This window comes from Pungitius pungitius, chromosome 4 (genome assembly GCF_949316345.1).
Source record: "Pungitius pungitius chromosome 4, fPunPun2.1, whole genome shotgun sequence".
NCBI classification, from domain to species: Eukaryota; Metazoa; Chordata; class Actinopteri; order Perciformes; family Gasterosteidae; genus Pungitius; species Pungitius pungitius.
Genome location: NC_084903.1, coordinates 16,879,495 through 16,893,432, shown reverse-complemented (window position 1 = coordinate 16,893,432; position 13,938 = coordinate 16,879,495). Strand labels below are relative to the sequence as shown.

At 43.0% G+C, this 13,938-nt stretch overlaps 1 protein-coding gene across 1 annotated transcript in view; it reads right to left on the bottom strand.

Moving 5' to 3' along the window:
- Positions 1 to 2,742: 2,742 nt before the first annotated feature.
- spata17 (spermatogenesis associated 17) overlaps positions 2,743 to 13,938 on the bottom strand; it is a 30,910-nt gene continuing 19,714 nt past the window's right edge. The window contains exon 10 of the mRNA XM_037481370.2: positions 2,743 to 3,859. The gene's annotated coding sequence lies outside the window, so the exon portion shown is untranslated. The remainder of the gene's footprint in view (positions 3,860 to 13,938) is intronic.

The window sequence follows — 13,938 nt, the reverse complement described above, 5'->3', positions numbered from 1 at the left end:
TAGGCTCACTCCATCAACCTCCCCTCACCACCAGCTGTCTCCCCTCATTTACATACTCTCCCCTCCCACTAATGGAATTAGCCACAAGTTTCCTGAGGTGAGGCAGCACACACACCCATCTACAGACACAATTGTGTGTACTGCATGTGTATAAGATATTTTGGTGGTGAAATGTGCGTGTAATGGGGAAGGGCTGCGAAGGTCAATCAGGAGACACACGGGGATCGAGGATCAGTCCAAAAGTAACAATTAGAAACAAAGGAAAAGTGATCGGAGCTTTCCTCCTTAAACCATGAAACCTTTCAGTTTAGAGTTTTCTTAGATCAGCAAGTCAAAAAGCGATCTGTGATGCGCGAGTCAAAGAAGACTTTGATAAGATGTATTGCCATACCTGTAATTACACGCCTGATTTAGTACTCAGACGGCCTTGAAAAATGATACACAACTCCATTTAATATGTGCAGTGCGCACAAATGATGAATTTTTCTTGACTACACTGGCTTCCTGTTGCAGCTTTCACCCAACTTGGAACTTGAGTGTTAGCGGCTCCATGGCAGAAACCCTTGGACACACATTGTGCTTCTCTCGCTCGGGGCCTTTGGCAGCTTTATCAGTCTCACCCTTTCAAACTATAGAAAAACAGGTTTTTTCCCCAAACAATTGCTATCATCTCATTTCCTTAACACCGGAGAACATATTTTTGGGGACTTTTGACCGTGGTACTGAACACACAGACTGAGTTGCTTGCTTTAAAGTGGAGCTCCACACTATTTGAGGGGAGGTTGACTGCACTTTCTCGCGTTAGACGCCTCGGCATGTCACGCAAGAAAAATAAGTAATGGCCACTGTCATGGGCAGAGTAAAAAAAAAATACAAAAACAATACCTTTGTTAGATGCTGGACCTCTGAAGAAATATGTACTCTTGAGCTGAGAGTGGACTGATCCAGACTCAGGTTAGAAAGTGATTGCTGCCCCCCTGCCCCCCCCCCCCCCCCCCTACCCCCCTTTTTCCCCATCCATGACCTTGAGAAAGTTCCAGGTCCCAGTCAGCAGACTCCCCGGCCTTTTTCTTCCTTTTCTTTGCCGTCCCCTCTGCCCATCTCCACCAACGGTGCCCTGTTTCCTTTTGTTTTGTCCTCCATCTCTCAGTCAGCAGGTCCCATCCATCAATACAGAACTGTCAGTCACTGAAGTGACAATTGGCAGCTGTCGATACAGCGTACAGGGCCGCCAGTCTGTGTATACGCTTCAACTCCCGAAATGCTATCAGCTGCCAATAGGTAAACACACTTAAACACACACACGCAGCTCAACACGCAGGTACGCACCTACACACACACACACACACACTCCTTGTTCTCTATGCATCCTCATCACACTTGATCATCGCTGACGCAGGAAAAAGTGGTTTGATAGCAACGAGATCAGATCAGATGAGGAAACAAAGAACCACCTTCTGACTATTCAATCCTCGGCACACACACACACACCTACACAAACACACACAGGCTCATACATGCACGCGCGGACACACACACTCAGTAAGCCACTGATGAAGGTTTTTTGACATGGACTGACACTGGAGTCACTGACACTTGGCTCCCCCTACTGGAGACCTATAAGACCTTTGGCAAAGACATCCCCATCCCTGGTTACACAGAAGCACATTAACATTCATTAATTGATTCAATCATCCATCTATTCATTTAATCAGTCCTCCCTCTTTCTGAAATTTCTGACTTTTCAATAACTTTTCCTAATTTACTTTCTGCAGTCTTGTTTGTGTTTATTTGCTAAAGTTGTATGTCCTGCCTTTCGATTTTTGTTTCCTACCCGTTTCTCTATTTTTAATGTTGACTCTCTTCTTATTTTTATGGCCCTAATGCTCTTATGATTCTGTAACGTTATATCAAAAACATCTTTTAAAGTCAGATACAAGCGCTGATAACTTGTCTTTCTGTATGTCCTCTTCACCGTCTCAACTTTTAATCTGATTGAGGATCAACTGTTAGAAAGGTTCCCGCTGGATGATAATTTGGATCTTATTACCAGCTACCTGATACGTTTGTCTGACTGTGGACAGATTTAGCAAATACGAAGCGATCACAACGGGGCAAAAAAACATTTTATCGGTGTGTAGTTGAAATGAAAATGAAGGTTGAGTTCGAAGACTGGTGGGATCCAAGCAAAGGTGCCGTAAATAGGGGGATAAGAAATAGCAAAAGGCCCAGTTAGGCCCAGTTTGATGTGATACTATTGCGTTTACAGCATATCTGCATAAACTCTGGTGGTTATTGACTAATATTTAATAAGAAATTGCAGAATAGACACACCAAAGATCCGTGTCAGGTTGTAAGAATCAGTTTGGCTGTTACTATGCTGGAAGTTTACTTTTTTACAGTAATGAGTTGAGAATCTTTGTTGTAACTATTGAAACTTTTATCAAAAATGTTTGTTTTATTAATGAGAAAATACCAATTTTTAATCCATCAAACATTTGTTAAGGGCCGATAAGAGTTGGCCTCAAATAAGACAAACAGGTCAAAGTTGAAACAGGAAATTGAGCTGTGACGTGTGGACAGTTTTGGTAATAATGTTACTACTACAGTAAGGACACTTTACAAATGTAAAAGGTTTAAACCCTTTATTGCATGAACATGCATCTCACTTTAGCGGATGTGATGCTCCGCAGTAACTGAGGCTTGGAGCAGAGCACTGGCAGAGCCTGCAATACATAACATTTAACACACATTCAAATGCAACTGAATGCTCATACAGAGGGAGGCTCAGGAGGTAGAGGGAGTCGCATTCATCAAAGCAGGCAGCGGTATAGCAGCTGGGATTTAGAGCTCAGGGTTGCATGCGAAACAAATATATATATATATATATATATATATATAAATATGAACACATGCAGAGCCAATTGTCTTGGAAATAACATAACGGTGAAGTTGTTTCTGCCATGCCAAATAAGTTTTTCTCGCTCCCTCCTACTGCTATTGAGTGGGTTTGATGGTTTTCTAGTGTTAGCACAGTTATAACCTTCTCGGATAACCCCCAGTTTTCCTTCAAGTTGCTTCCACAGACCACAAAATTTCCTTTTCCTTTTTCACACCACGACATCCCTATTGATGTCATCGGTTCCCAACAACGGAGCAGATGAAATGAGAATTGGGAGGGGACGAGCCTCCCCGTCTGCATTTTTTTTTTTTCCTTCTTCTTTACGCACATGGCGTCCATCCGTATGAGAAATGTGATTACAAATGAGAGCGTAAGTGAGAGAGTGGAGTGCCACAGCTGGCATGGCATCTGGCTTGGCATATCGCTGCTCGGCCTCGCCCGCTGCCTGTGCGCTCTAATGTGGCTGTCGACAAGCCCATTAAGAAGCCATTACTAAATGCTCTGTCTCTGCTCCCATTCCACGCCTTACAGCGCAGGCCCGGGGGAACGCCAGCAACACGGAGGACACGGGGAGAAGCGAGGAAACAAGCAGATAGCAAGACAAGAGTTTGTGTTTAAGAGGATTAACAAGTAGATTAAATGACGGAAACTTTTGTGCCACGTGTCTGTGCCAGAGAGCAAAAAAGTGATGGATGCACTCGCTTTATACTTCACGATCAAAACAGTCGAGGGTGTGACGGAGTCCTGCCTCAGGGCGCAGCCCGAGGAGGTGACATGGGAAGTCGTCTCAACCAGAAAAAGGTCATTGATGGTCTTACATTTTTTATTACAAATCTTTATTTGTAGTTCTCTTGTTTTCTGAAGCCAGAAGGAGGTGTTTCACCCGATGCTGCCGGCCTTGGAGAACAGAGGAGCAGACTTATCAAAGACCTAGGTGGCGAACAATGTCTTGAGCGGCTGGAGAGGAGCAGAGACCGGACCAAGAGGGGTGGGGAGGGAGAGAGAGATGTTCAGAAATAGGAAAAAAGGGCAGACGTTGAATCAGTTTAGAGTCAAGTGATCAGATTCAACAAAATAACTTAAACAATGCCTTGGTTTCTCCTTGTGCAAACAAACCACCGGTCCAAAACAATGACCTGGGGTGACTTGTACAACAGATAGCAGAATATAGCTTTATTTCATCTTTACTCAGTTCCTGTACATCTCACATGCAGATGCTCTCACATCTGGATTTAAACTAAAGCGTTCTTGCAATTAGACAATTTGAAATAGAGTTGAATGATGCAATGTGGTGTCGTGTGATATGAGGACATTTGATTAAGGGCAGCAAGGCGAAAGCATTTATTGTTTTTTGAACATTTCTGAACAAAATAACATGACATGACAGGTTTCCAACTTTCATAAATTGGGATAAAGCTCCAAGATCCAACCATTATGATTCAGAAATACACTCACCAAGACCATGCGTGTGTGGACATGTGTGTGTGTGTGTGTGTGTGTGTGTGTGTGTGGAGTGGTGAATTGCTCTTTTCATGAGTGACTATGACAGGTTTCTCATCAGGCCCTGAAGCCTCCTCCCAGTTAGAGGCCGTGTACAGCACAGCCCCCAAACAACAAGCACACACACTACGCATGAACAGGGTGGTATTCCTGTAAAACTACACAGCACCTGAGACGTAGACGTGTGAGAGTGTGTGTTTGTGCGTCTGCACAGGCTGCTGGAACTAAGCAGGGCTCTTAATCACGGTCGTAACGGGCAACATTAACAGCTGACCTCCTTTTCTGCTGTGATGCACAAAAAATAGCACACATACAGCTAAACGTTTGAAACACATTCATCTCCACAAATAAAAACTTCGGAGGCTAAATGCACATGGGAAAAAATGCCTGCACAAACGTACACACACACACACACAAACTGATTTTGTTGTTTGAGGAATGCACTCTACATGTTATTTGCAGTATGATGTCCAATAAAAAAAAAAATACAAAGAACTGGCACTCGTAAATGACAGCAAGAGAAAAATGAGAGAAAGGGTAAGAGACGCGGATAGAAAAAGAAGTGAGGACACGAGAGTATTAAATGAAATGTAAATGAGAGCGCACAAGCCAGAGAAATAGAATAAAAGAGAGAGAGATAGATCAGTACATGAGAGAGACAGATGGTAAAAAAAAAGAAGTAAATGAGAAAGATTTTGCAACAGCGAGAGTGAGCAGTTATGAACGAGTGTAAAGTTTTGATGAAGGACAAACTAATGTCAGGGACTGGGGCAGTTCGGGCTTCCTGCTCCCCGGCTACCACATGTGAACCCGCCTGTCACTCACACTCCATCGCCATGACAATCATCGTAATGCCGAGGCCTGGGGGCGGGGACAAGCCTGTCCTTGTAACAAACAGAACCCCTCTGCGATCTGACGCCAAACACTGCGGAGAACATCGCACTCTCTCTCTGTCACACACACACACAAAAATAGAAACTCTCGCACACAAAGGTTGAAGCAAATTCCAGTCTAAATTCAGCTACATATACAGTAACAATGATGTGATCTGATGTGTTACTGGCATGCATGCTAAAGCTTTGGTCAAACATTCATTGTGTAACATGGAGCCTGTGAAACTGTGTGTGTGCTTGCATTTTATTCTTCATTTGATGCATTCCTACGGTGCATGTGATTGGTCATATCATATGTGTGTATGAGAGAGAGAGAGAGACATGTGTGCATGGTATGTGTGTGTGTGTGTGTGTGTGTGTGTGTGTGTGTGTGTGTGTGTGTTAGCCATGGGGCAGGGAGAAGGGACTTGTCAAGCTGAGATAGAGATGGCAAACTGGATGGTGATGCCAGCCCTGTGTGACAGCTCCTTCACACAGATGCGCACACGCTCACATGCACACAAATACACACATACTGTAAACCCCCAAACCTACCCTAGCCCACCCCTATAGAGCTGTGAAAGCTGGGACACAGAAAGAAAACGAGACTGGTGGAACCTCCTTTCAACTGGAGGCTGATTGGGGTGTATGTGTGTGTGTGTGTGTGTGTGTGTGTGCGTTGGAGGTGGTGGGCTGGCGGGGAGGGATGAAGGGGGTTCAAAGTGTCACATCAATTTGTGGCTGTGCTGTTTCTGAAAGAGGCTAACCCCACTGCCACTTAAGCTTAGCACAACAGTGAGCAGCATACTGGCGGATGGGACACATACATTTAGTAGACACACACACACACACACACACGCACAGTATACTTACAGAACTGCAGGCACACCCAATTATGTAGTTTCTAAAGCACTCAAATTCCAAATCTTTCATAAGATATTTTTCTACCTTTCCACCATTTTCAATTCCAACCGTGAAAAAATGTTGAATAAAATGACAGATGTGTTCTCTGAGAACAACATGTCATGATGCAGGATTACAACACAAACTGTAATAAATATATCTAGTAGTCTTACATACAGGATCACATTAGTGCAACGAGGCTTTGAGAACGCAACCATCACATAAGACAATGCGACTGATCCCGATATCTGCACACACACACAGTGAGTCAGTCTTCTGCAAATCTATCCAAGTTTCCTTCTTGGATAGGACGCTCCATCGTACATCTGAGCCAAAGGCGCATGCAGGCTGTTGAGGTAAGGTTGCTGGTTAGAAGCCCCCTAGGGTGACCGGGCCCTAGATCACTTTAACCACTCGTCTCCATTAACAGGCTCCCAGATATCATTATGCTCCCAGGGGACCAAGCGTGCTCTAACCAACCATTTACCCTATCGCTCTCTCCTTTATTTCTGTCTCTTCCCTCCCTCTCTCTGCCATGATGTTTCTCAATGAGAAAAGACAGTGGAGAGAAAAAATATGAGATTGATTTATTTGCCTGTGTTCTTTGGGATGGAGTACTCTCCCTCTCTTTCGCTCCCCTTTCTCTGCAAACTGAAACCAATTAGCGAACAGAGCACTTGTAGCGGGGAATGTAGGGCAAGCGAGGAGTAATAAAAAAGTATTGACTTTTCTGTGACTGTACGCGGCGTGAAAGGGGTGCCGCGGCCTTGTCCGACATGAAAGGAGCTCCATTAATTTCACTTATTTCACCCAGGCCCCTGTCAGGAGGCCCTAATGCGTCCCAGGCGCACTTCTCACATGCAGACACTCAGACAGCGCCACGCAGCCCGAGCCTGGTTACCAAATGAGTTTACGTTATATATCAGAGCGAGAGAGAGGAGCGAAAGAGAAGGAGTCATTTCTAATTCCCTGGTTGAGACACAAAGCGAAGCCTTTCATACGTAGCTAATTTTGCCCCAGCCTCACCTCCTCCCACCTCCGTGTCTCTCTCGCTCTCATTCTGCAACACATTAACTTGAGAATATAGTGGTAATCCACTTTGGTTTCTCTGAGCCAAAGAAAGCCAGTTAAAAATAGAAAAGACACATGTCGGTATGCATTTCAGATACAAAAAGGTGTAGAGGTGTAAGAGGCCGGATGTAAAAAAATGATTCAGATTCGTACAAACAAGTTATTTTCTGATGTAGAAGAATTTTCTACCTCAAAAGAGAATAGAACATTTACTGGAATGTGCCATGTTAGGGCCATTCTAGGCCAAAACAAAGAAATGAACATGGTGGAGTCGAGGAAGAAGAATAATATGTAGATATGTACCAATATAATCATATACCAGATTGAAGAAATACCACACAGATCTACAGTTTCTGATCCAGCAGATGAACTCCAAAAGAAGGAAAATAACTGAGGTCACCATGTAGTGACCATGATCCACGCAGTCTGACATTTTTTAAACATTGATGGAGACAGACAGTTATTCTGCCTTTAAGTGTAAAACGGAGGCAGAAGGTCTGAGCCCGCTCGGGACGGTCGTCGCCTCTCTCCCAGTGAAATCCATGATCGAGTTTGACGGTCCCCTGGTCCACAGTGAAGAGGACTTTACCCTCTACGAACACCAGGCGATGGAGGAACGCTCTTCCACCGGGACAAAATAGCATCAAGTCATTGTACACGCCGATACTAAAAGGCCTGAAGTTGCGAAGCATGGGGGAGCCGCAGACTAAATGCGACTAAATGCGATCACAAGATCCAGGTCTTGAAGAAGCCATCGTCCGCGTAACCAAGCATTCTGTTTGGCTTGAAGAGGAGTTGTACGTTCATCTAAGGCATTCCATTGTTGTTGCAGCTCTGGACTAACTACAGTGTCCAACAAAGTGTGTTAAGGCTCTGGTTCACCCCACACTCCCAAATAATTTGTTTGACTTGTTGAATACGAGACCTCGACACAGGAAAAGTCAGACTAGCTTCAATAAAACATTTAAACTGATATCCGTATTGGAAAAAATAAGAACTCAATGTTAAAATCAATTGCAAGTTACATTATGCAAGATACAAATTTGAGAAGATATTTTACCTTTTTACTTTCTGCTAATTGATGATCTCGACTGAACATTTGTTGATATATATATATATATATTTATTTATGGAAGAGATTGTGTGTGTTTTTGTGAGTGTGTGTGCGTTTTCGGGCGTGTGTTTGCCATGTGTATAACAAGAATAAACGCAACCCAAGAGTATGTGTGTGTGTGTGTGTGTAAAAGAGCGAAGAGTGAGAGGCTATCTGCAGACAGAAACTAATCAGTGTGTGTGAGATAAGAAAGCAGCCTTTATGGTGTATGGTAATCAGCCCCCCCTCGGCCTGCCACCGCCATGCATAATCACCACGACTTATTCACATGATTGATGAAATATGCGTCTGTGAAATCCGAGCTGCTTTTGTTATCATCCTGTTTCCCTCCCCCCCCCCCGCTTTCTTTTTCTCAATCTTTTTTTTTTTGTCTTGTTCAACCTCTCTGTCTCTCTAAACATTGCTTCCCTGCTCTGCAGTGGTCAAAGATGTTTGGGACCATGTACAAACAAGAAATTACATACACAGCATGGGGGCCCTCTACAAACTATACACACACATAACACAGACACACACACACCCCGAGCTCCCTTTACACGTACTGTTTGCTCATAAAGTTGTAACGTGATGCATGGGACAAGCTGGGGAAAAATTGTCTGGAGAGTGATAGGAAGAAAATGGAGAGGGGAAAAAAAGACAGAGAGTTAGAAAATGAGCAGAAGCATTAATCGAAGTCTTGGCTGGATTAGAAGGGGATGAGAGGAAAGAGAGCGAGAGATGGAGTGATAGATGGAATTAGATGGACAGACACTCAATCGCATTAATCACAGAACGGATGTAGACTTCTAACTAACTAATGCAACATTGAAAAGAAAACCACAAAAAAATAAAAAAATCCAAGTGACAATTAGCAACTTTTTTAACAAGCAAGGTTTTTTAACATCGTCAGAAATATTTGAAAAACAAAACATTAAAATGTATATCTACCAACGGATATCTCTGCCTTCAGGTGACTGATTAGTTTGATAAGTTTCTAACCAGGTAAGAAACACAACACCCCAGCACAGTTCTGGATTCTCATCACTTCAGCTCATGTTTAGCTCATTGTATGGCATTTTGATTTCAGATGTCTTCTTATGACCAGATTTTTTTTCATCTTTAACCCGCAGAGAGTCTATCAGGGTGGCAAGTGAAACAGAAGACTAAAGCTACATCCACAAAAGCATTGCTTCAAACTCATCAAGAAGGTTTGACAATAGAACAAGGTTATAAAACGTTAAGACAACCAACAGTGTTATCCAACAAGATGCAGTGCAACCCAATGTAATGGGAATCATATGAATACCACATTGTTCCCTGGTGATCACTGATAAGCAATTAGTGAAGCTTCTCACATGGTTGAGGCACTTGGCTCCATTCTATCAGAACGTGCTTATAAAAGTAAAAAGCTTTGACTCTGGTTAAACATACTATGTAGGAGACAAATCCTAGAAGGAGAACAGGGACTAGTACTGATTTGGGTAAAGTGTAGGCCGTAAGGGAAGGTGGGGGCTGAGACCAAGGGTAAGATTAGGAATGGGGCTGATGAATTAAGGCCCCAGCCTCAGGACGCTATTACACATCTATAATGAGAAACAGAGAAGAGGGGGGCTTGTCTTTGCACCTCGACACACCTTAGATTAAATATGCACAATTCCCATGCAAAACGGGCCAGGAACAGGCGGGACCAGCGTTGCCGTCTCATCCCTGAGCTGGAGTCGTTTCAGCCAGGGTTAACAGGCTCATCAGTCAACACAGAGTGCTTAGCACAGGACATCAAGGCCATTTGCAGGTTTAAATATTTGTGATTGCTTCCCTTTCCAGATTCCACTTGCAACCTTCCCCCACACATGCTCCCTGTGCTGCCTAGTGAGCATGTGGCTCTGCAATAAGACACACGCAGGCGTGCACGTATGTAATAAAGATGTGGCTTTCACATTTGACCAAGTGTACAAAACAAAGTATACAAATCACGTTGAAATGAGCACTCAGTGTACACAGCTTGAAACAAAATAACACTTAATTAATCTTTTAGACGGATACTGTAGGCATGGTGAACAAATAAAGAGGACATAGTATTATCGATTATTTTAAAAGAAATTTAAAGTACAAAAAAGAAACTACCATTCCCGCAGAGAAAATACTGGGTGCAATTTAAAGGAAACAGGTAACATAAGAGAATCAAAACACACGTCCACCAGCTATGAAAAAAAGTATTCCTTTGCTTTTTTAAATGCTAAACACACACGTAAGTCAATGTATCCTGTCTGCTGCATCCTCTGTGTCCGTCTGCACCATAGCTTTATTCCATTCAATTTGCATTCCAAAGCTAGGGGTTGACTTCTATCACCAAAACACTGCTGTACGGGAGGGCTGTCATGTCATATTTCATAACACACACACCTACAGCACATAGTTTGTGAGAAAAAGGGGATGGAGCGGGGGTGCGGGAAAGGTGGGCATGAAAAAGTTGCAGCAAGGTACCGTAGATGAACAGGACAGAGAAAAAGAGAACAAGTGTGAAAATAAACAAGACAGCGAGGGAAAGAAAGAGTGATCGCATGAGATAGAGATAGAGAAAGGCAGTGATTACTGCACACAACATACAGTATGGTTCAGTGGAGCATATCTGCACAGGGACAGGTGGTCCATTAAAAGCACAGACATCCTTATACTGCTTGTCTTCTTGCTACCTCTTACATCTGTGTAAACATGGATAGAAAACTATCGAAATGAACCCAAAAGCAATCTCCAAACTTTTTCTCAGAACAACGATGACAATGCAGTTTATAGCAAATATGTACTGAAGGAAATATTGCTGAAAATGTATTTCTGTTTAGAATCTTGGAAAACTGAGGATATTGTCAATTAAATTGGTACATTTACAATGAATTACGTTGCATGGAAAATACACAGCTAAATCCATTGAAAATACACACAAGCTGTATCTAGACACTGCGCCTTTCAACAAGCCTTCAGGACTTCCTCAAGGTTGTGATGACACAAATGTACAGTCACCTTAGAAGTGCTGCAAAACCGTTTGTAGTTGAAATACACAGGCTGTAGTATTGCTGTGACTGCTAATACCTAGGACCAATCGGAGCGGACCAGGAGCCTTATAGAGAGAGGCGTAAAACATTTCACACAGGTATGATCAGAGACACAGTATGAGAAGAATGGTGGTTTTTCCAACATAACTTGATTGAAACAGTTTCTTGTCACTATACAAAATGTCCTGCTATACTGCACAAATTGTCTTGTCTCCCTAACCTAAAGCTATGATTTAGGAGTCGCAAGATTTATTTGAATGAGTTTTTATATAACGAGCAATACCACTTAACCATATTAAATTGTTGTTCACAGAAACACTTAGCAAACACAATAAGAGTAAATTAAAAGAGAACAAAACAATTACGTCAAATAAAACGGCTGACTAAAGTTTCATTAATGGGTTTACTTTTTTTAATGGCCTATACATTTGTTAAAGGTCTTAATGTACAGTTGGCCTGGAGACAAGTAAACATACCTCTGAGTAGTTCCAACAATAAATTGCCAAACCTGATTTATTACTTTTAAACAGGAGCTTGACATGAATTAATTCGATTAGGTAAAGAAATTGGCCTGAAGTGACCCGGGATCTGATCGAGTTGATTCCAACTACTTGGACAATAAATAATGATGTCTAATGTCATTCTTTCTCATAAGTCACAGCAAAATATGATCGCTAATCATTAAGTTGAGACTGTCCACTTGACATGATGTTGTGTGCACTCGGCCCTTGGTGATACTCTGTATGCAGGCCTTGTGGTGCAAAATGCCATCGTAATGAAAGCAAAGTGTTGGGTTAATTGATAAATCTGAGGTCCTAAATATGAAGGAGTATGGCAGGGGGAATATTTTACGGCTGTGCAAATGAAGGGGCTGCAGCGTTTTACACATGCAGTAAAATGGTTATGGAGAATTAGCGTTCGTTCTTTCTCACCGCAATAACCTGGACATTAATGCAGCTGAGCTGGGGAGATGGATGGGCGTGATAACGTAGCAAATACATACAGACACAGACACATATAAAAAGGTGGACATGCATTTGCTCCCCCTGTCCCGCCTAATTCCATTGTCTCTACTTAGGCGTGGACTTGGCCTATTTCAGTCTAGAAATTAATTGCTAATGAATTCTATTCCCATTAAAAATATCCCTCATCAGTTACATGCGTCATGGTGATACATTAAGGCTGAGGCCGTTAAGAGTGGGCCACCACGTGTGTATTTATGAAAACACACTTTTCCTGTCCCTGTCGCCTGATGCTTTGCACACACAGCACAATAATGATAATATTAATAAAGCCCCACCAGAATGAGAGTGTGTTTTGTGGCAAGAGGAGGTAGACAGGACAACGCCGTTGCGACATTAAAGTATAAAGTGCGTGGGAAGGCAACATGTATTCAACTGTGTGCATGTGATTGTCGATGTGCTCGGTAAAGCAGCGATGCCTGATGCATGCGTTCCGCTGTGTATCAGTGTGTGTTGGTTCGGATCGGACGCTAGCTTTTGAAACCTGTGACGAGTATCAGTCTAATCCGAGGGGAAGGAAATGCTCGCAGCGGAGACAGACACAGACGTGACCACTCACTGCAGTGTACTTGATTAGCACGTAGCCTCCTAATTAGCCATCCTCTATGGTTACAGGCGGTACCGCTGGTGACATGGCTATACACAAAAGTAGCATGGGCAGGGAGGGCTTTCCCATGTCTGCATTTGAAATTAGACATCGTTGGTGCAATTATCTTGTACAGAAACAATGGACAATGTACTGCATTACAGTGCAGGCAATATTAAACATTACAACGTTGAGAGGTTTAGGCAATCACCTTTCCTATCTTCATAGTAAAGCAATCACAATTCACATTCTTCCTATGCATGTTACCTAAATAAAGCAGTGTTCTATTAACCATTGATTCAGTATGATTTCAAACAATATCTGCATTGACCCTGGCCTGAAGAAAGGTAGCAAAGTCAGTATGATGGAGCAGAAACAGTACACAGTTGGAGTACAGAGCTCTAATCATTGAACGGGGTGTGTTCTATGCCCCCCCACCCCCAAAACACACAACTACGCAAAATAATCAAACAAACATTCATACACGCTCACTAAACTTGTCCTTCTTTTTCTGTTATAGTACTCCTCTTGGAAACTGAGAGGTTGAGGCAAGGGCACATGGACGCTGGAGAAAGGGCAACCACTACACAGACCCCGTTGGTTTAAGGTGTGGCCATTGGGAGGTGGCATCTTTCTGATCATATGTGGGTGTCTTGACACACTGTGCTGAATTTGCCCTGGTAGATTTTCCTACTTACAGACTAATACAGATGGCTGAGGTAAATAAAGGACAAGGACTCATGGGCTATTTCTAGTGCCTGGTTTGGTTATGCTGTGTGCATACTGCCAAGGGCTGTGATGGTCAAGCCAAAGAGCTGTGCTCTGGAAGTAGGAAAAACAACTGGGCTATGTTAATGATGAGGCTTCTGGCTGTGGAGAGGGCTGAAGCAAGGCTAAGGGTGATGATTACAAGTTGGGCTAGGTAATGTGGCAGAGGCT